General features: G+C 34.9%; 1 pseudogene; it reads left to right on the forward strand.

Moving 5' to 3' along the window:
- Positions 1 to 5,257: 5,257 nt before the first annotated feature.
- Positions 5,258 to 6,595, forward strand: LOC143626258 (putative aspartic proteinase GIP2 pseudogene; annotated as a pseudogene).
- Positions 6,596 to 6,824: the final 229 nt, after the last annotated feature.

The following is a 6,824-nucleotide window of genomic DNA, read 5'->3' on the forward strand; positions in this document are numbered from 1 at the left end:
GGACTCGGGGCGACTTCCTTTCTGACGGGGCTGCGGGTTGACACCATGTTCTCAATATCTTCAAGTCCAAAAGCGACAACAAACTTACCTGTTGAACTAGAGGTAAATATCTCTAAACCCTTAACCCTTATGACTAATATATTGTTGTTTCTTACCAGACATATCGGACTCCTCCGAGCGGGATGGATCTTGAAAGTTTGAATAAAAGTGGAAGGTCCTTTCTTCCTCATCAATGAGATAGAACGAGCTCACCTTATTCCTGGTTTGTCTGCCTGGGGGAGCAATCTCAAAAAACTTCAGAGCTGCAAAAAAGACAAGAAAAGAAGCATATTAGTATGATATGATTCAGCATACCGTCTAGGGATAACATATCCTACTTTTTGTAACCCAAAGATAAGGAAGGCTTCCGGGATATAGAAGAGAATCCCTTTTAACGAAGAAAAACTGTTTCTTCCACTGGTCATTGTTCTGAGTATTCTTCAGAACAAGAGGGGTTATGTCTGACTTGGTCTTAAGAAGATATCGAGAAGAGCCATGGCTATGAAGGTCATACACAAAGGCCAGTTTTGAAAGGGTAAAATCTAAAGCGTGGTCAGTAATCAACCTTTCAAGCACGAACAAGGTTCTCCAAACCATAGGCATTGTTTGGATATAGCTAAGGTCGGTCTTCCTAAAAACACAATGAAAGCTGGAAATGTGATGCAAATCAAGAAGAGCTGGTGGTCGACAAGGTGCTCTAGCCGAACATGTTGGTTGGCCGCCGGCGTGAGGTTTATGGTCCGAAATGGTGGGGAAGAGAATGCACAAACGAAAATGGATGTATTCTTTTATTTTTATATTTAAAATCAAATAAATAAATAAAATAATTATTTTGGTAAATACTTTCTACATCTCCTAGATTGGTAAATAGTTTTTCCCCACCACCCATTTTGATAAAAAAAATTGTGAGTAACCTTATTGAGACACAAAAGGTTATAGTAATCAAATTGGTATAGTAAATAAAGTTTGTTAATATTCTGTGAAGTTTTTCATTTTTCTTTTTCATTTTTTAAACTTGCATATTTAACTTTTATGCTACTAGTTCTTACTATCATATTATCATATAAGTATATTACTAACTATAAGGGTCTGTTTGGTAGGAGTAATAAAATAAATGAGAAAATGGAATATACATGTTAATGGAATGGGCAAAGGAACGAAATGGATGAATAACATTCCATTGTCATGTTTAGTAATTAGCACCTAGTAATGAAATGATAGGTTATTATTAGTTATAATAAAAAATAGTAAATAGTAAAATTAGTTACTAATAATAATAAATATTATTGTTATTATTATTATTAAATAATAACAATATTTACCTACTAATAATATAATTATTATTAATTATTTACTAATTATTATTGTTATTAGTGAATATTATTATTAGTAGTAAATAATAATAATAATAGTAGTAATAATAATAATAAATAAATAATATTAGTGAAAATATGAATATTCATAATAACTACTTTTTAAGACTCGCGTGTTAAAGTGTGATTATTTAACCGACTAAAAATAATCATAAAAACATTGAATCACGCATGCATGTTGTGAAATGTTAACTCGTCAAATTTAAATATGATAACGATATTAATATAATAATAGTTATATTATAATATGAAAAACAATAGTTATAATAATAACATAATATAATAATATTGATAATATATCAATAACTATAATATAATATTGATATAATAACAATTTATTATTATTATTGTTATTATTATTATTATTATTATTAATGAGTCTTTTCAATCCTTGAAAAAAAAATTTTTTTTAAAGGAATGAAAATCCTATTAGAAAGGAGTTTCATTCCTTAAGGAATAACTCATCATGACAACCAAACATGTTTTAATTCATTTCATTCCACATTCCGTTCATTCATACTAAACACTACCCAAGTATATTTAAATGAGTAAAGTGTCAAAATCGTCCTTCAGTTTCGGTCAATAATGCGATTTTCGTCAAAAAATTTATTTTTTGCATCTAGACCATCGAGGTTTCTCATTTTTAGCCATTTACGTCCAAATTATTAACCCCGTTATTTTCGTTGTTAACCTAGGGGCAATTATGTCTTTTTACCTATTTATTTGTTTTATTATTTTGTTTATATCATTCAAGCTCTCTTCCCAGGTCGTTTTCTTCACCGGTTCCACTCACTGCCCGTTGCAACCACTAACCACCAGTGGCCCACCACACCACTGTTGTTGCCGACCTCCACCATCACAAGCACACCTCCGGCTTCAGATCTGAAACATTATATCACTGTCGGATCTGAAACATGTCTATCAGATCTGAAAAACAATTTGGGGTTTTTGTTTATTTGATGAAGAAGAACTGTTTGATGAGTGTACGCTACATTTGATGATGCGAATTATAAGAAGAACCGTAATCATATCGATGCTTAATTTCGTCGCTGGTCACTAAAGAATCGGAATGATTACAGCTCCAAACGCCTATACCAATGTCGTATGCCAACAAAAACCTCAGCAATGCCTTTCCAATTCACAAACTTGAGACCGGTGTAGCAAGAAATTTGCGTGGTGGCTAGAACTGATTAGATATAGATCGGAATCGGTTAGAGCATGAGTCGGATGATGGGGTAACGGATTAGCTCGCTGGAATCGTTTCACCCACATTGCCATCGGAACCCTTGTCGGAAAACCGGTTCACTGTAGTGCACTCGGGAATCCACCGGGCAACAGATCGAGAGGTGATGAAGAACAGAAGAAGAAATGATATGCCTTATGGTGTTAGTGGGTCCAAAATATTTCATTTTTTTATTATTGTTTTTAATAAAAAATGTGAGGTCCACTAAGTTATAATATTCTTATTAATTCAAATTAAGTTTTAATAATAAAAGAATAAAAAGACGATCTTACCCCTCAGTAAACTGGAAAAAACTAAAGGGGTTAACGATTTGGATGTAATTAGTAAGAAATGAAAAACCTCGATGGTCCAGATGCAAAAAACAAACTTTTTGGATGAAAATCGCATTATTGACAAAACCTCAGGAACGATTTTGACACTTTACTCTATCTAAATATTTAATCTTGTGCCGTAACTCGTAAGAAGGCTATTGGTTTATTTGCGGCATAAGATTAGTCATCAAATCCTGTATCATTAGCTATCCAGTATTATTGGCACTTGCTTTAATTTTTTTTATGTATAATGCTAGTATCGTAACGAAACTAAACAATACCAACCGAATTTATGTCGTTTTGATAATAAGTTATATTTGTTTTCTAATATGTTAATTTTATTTTATTATAAACTATATGGGTGTCACTACTATTTTCGACTTTGAGAGATTAATGCTTTCAATTTAGCGTCGCTATCGTGCCGAACTTAACCCATAATGCACTGCCACTACATGCTTGAGTTTTACCGACCGAATAGACGTCGTTATAAGTATGTCGTAACCAAATATGATCGAACTTGTGCCGAGTCTTCGCCCCTAAGTTTTATCGACCGAATAAACATAAATTTATATTCGTTATTTTTGTATGATAAGCTATACTTGTTTTTTCTTTTTTTTTTTGTGTTTTAGTTCTGGTACTGTATCGAGCGCAACTGAAACTGACTGCCGCAACACTCGCGTTTTTCGACCAAATAAATGTCGTTTTAAATATGTTATTTTTTATATCATAAGCTATAGAAGTATTCTGGGTGGTTACTAATTTAATTTTTGGGTTTGGTTCTAGTACTGTAGCAATCCTTTCCAATACCAATCGAATTCGTGTACTTTAATCTAATCAGTACGTGTGACGATACTATTTTGGACGTTCACATATAATTTTTTTTGGATTCAGCATCATTGTTGTAACTAACTTAAATGATGCTGACCAAATTCATTGCGATGTCGACACAACGAGTTAATTTTTTTGTTATCCATCTATATACTAAAAGGCACTGTCGGGTGGCATGCGCAACATAAATCTACTCTTAGGCCACATGGCATAGCGATCTTATGCCATGGCAGTTGTTTCTTTAATTTTTTATAAGTATGCCATTCGAGTGTCAATGTTTTATATGTTTACTAACTTATTTTTTCTATTTAGTTCAAATAACGTATGTTAAAAAATTCTTTTTTTGTCTGCATCGTATATACGTACATGTTATGTACTTTTTTCATTTAATTCGATTGTCGATACTGTTTTGAGCGTTTACTATATATATTTTTTGTGTTTCATGTCGCTACTATATATTTTTATTTAAAATATCTTTTTTTTTTTGTATAAAAAATGTTGTTGCCTGTGATAAAATGTTTTTTGAAAATGTTAATTTTTTTATTATATGTTATGTGAGTGTCGCTACTGTTTTCTGCGTAGATACGTTAACTTATTTCATTTAGTGTTGCTATTGTAACGAAATTAAATCATTAACCGAATATACGCTAATATATGCATAGCTCTAACGCAACGGGTACAAAACTAATTTATGTGATTGTTGCTTTGAGTCTTTTAGTCACACTTTTAGAATCAAGGGCGTATTATTGTGAACAACCCTAGTGTTTTTTCGCTTAATTTACCATCGTTTATTCGCATAAATTACTCTCTCTTATTCGGGTTACAAATCCGTTTGCTAATACAATGTATATGAAAGTTCTAGGCTTATAGCGAATATCTTTAGTCACCAACATATTTAAATCAAATATGCCAACTATCCACCAACATGATCACTATTCCTTTCACGTACGTAATCCTATAGTTGATTTGACTTCTTACACAAACTGATCTTTTAACGTGCAATGATGCTAATTTGTTCTTCAATGGAAAAAAATTTTCTTAAACATTAAGTTAACCATATGTTATTTGTACTAATCAATCAAAATTAATCATGATGCTCGAGATAAAAAAGTATAAATGCTCAAAACTTTTGAGTCATTTTTAAATATAAATTAGTTTTATATTTCTTTATTGAAATTTATAATAAAAAAATAACTAAAGCAACAAAAAGATATATGCTTTGTTTTTGCATGGATGATCAAATTTGACCCAAATCAAAAACACGGTCTGATATATAGCCGCCGATGCTTCAAATATGAGAGATCAACTTTAAATTCATGAATAACTAATTTGTTTAGAATAAGGATAAAAAGCAACTGACCACAGGCTGTCATGAACATTATTCATAAGTATATTTTAATATGATAAAAAAAAACGTCTATAAATTTGAGTTGATGCATTCATCATTATTATCATCATTCATCTCATCCATGGCGGCTGCTTCTTCTTCCTTCCTTTTATTTCTCCTGTGTTTGTTCATTGTAGTCTCTTCTTGTTTAGCCAAAACATCACCTCGTCCTATTCTCCAAATTACCAAAGATGCAAAAACACTTCAATATGTCACCCAAATCTCTCAGAGAACACCTCTCGTCCCTGTCAAACTAACCCTCGATCTCGGTGGCCCGTACATGTGGGTTAACTGTGAGCGAGGCTATACCTCCACCTCCTATATTCCTGCCCGTTGCGGGTCCGCACCATGTCGACTACTCAACACCACTTCATGCACAACCGGAACCACATGCAACCCGCCTGTCCCGGACTGCTTCAACAACACTTGCGGCCACGGCCCCGACAACCCCATCGCCAACACCGGCACTAGCGGCCAGCTCGGAGCAGACGTCTTCAAGATACCGTCTTCCGACGGGAAGAACATCTTGTCCCAACTCACTGTCCCTCGCCTTTATTTCATATGCGGTAATAACTTTGTGAATGATGGGCTTGCTAGCGGAGTTGCGGGCATCGCTGGTCTCGGAAGGACTAGAGCTTCACTACCCGCTCAACTTTCCGCTTATTTTAGATTCGATCCCAAATTCGCTTTATGTTTGAGTTCTTCAACAAGAGCTAGCGGAGCCGTGTTTTTCGGAGATGGACCGTACACTCTGCTTCCGAATGTTGATGCATCTTCCTCGCTTACCTACACCCCACTCATCATAAACCCGGTAACCGAGAGTGGGTTTTTGGGTGACGCGTCGCCTAAGTACTTCATCGGGGTCAAAGCGATCAAAGTAAACGATAAACGTGTCACTGGATTCAATCAGAGTTTGTTGTCTATTGATAGTGAAGGTAAGGGTGGGGCATCGATCAGCACGGCTGCGCCGTACACTGTCCTGGAAACAACAATATACAAAGCGCTAGTGGAGGCATTTGTGAAAGCAATGCCAAAGAATGTCGGAAAGGTTGCGAATGTTGCGCCGTTTGGGGCGTGCTTTAGCTCCAAGAACATCGGTAGCACGCGTCTTGGTCCGGCTGTGCCTTCCATCGAGCTCGAGTTGCAAAGCAAGAATGTGTGGAGGATTAATGGTGCAAACTCTATGGTTTCGGTGAAGGACAATGTTTTGTGTTTGGGATTTGTGGAAGCCAGGACAGATTTTGCACCTACCATTCCAGTGGTTATTGGAGGCCATCAAATTGAGGATAATTTATTGCAGTTTGATCTCTCTGCATCAAGGCTTGGATTCAGCTCGTCTCTTCTTGGACGATCAACTACGTGTGCCAACTTTAACTTCACGGCATAGATGTCCTTCCATTTTACTAATATATAACTAGTCATGTCATGTATTAGAATAAATGTTATGACTTCAATCATGGCACGAAATCCGATTCCCTGAAATAAATAAGACATATGTGTCACTTATTATATAAATGCTGGATCTACAGTTGCGGATAGACATTATAATATAATAGTATATGGCCCATGGGTGTGCATTTATGAACACCAGGAGACATTTCCAAAGAAAAATAAATGCGATTGAACACAAAACAAATGTTTCA

The sequence above is a fragment of the Bidens hawaiensis genome, unplaced genomic scaffold (genome assembly GCF_021521415.1).
Source record: "Bidens hawaiensis isolate Kalapana, Puna unplaced genomic scaffold, B.hawaiensis_p1.1 tig00004327_1, whole genome shotgun sequence".
NCBI classification, from domain to species: domain Eukaryota; kingdom Viridiplantae; phylum Streptophyta; class Magnoliopsida; order Asterales; family Asteraceae; genus Bidens; species Bidens hawaiensis.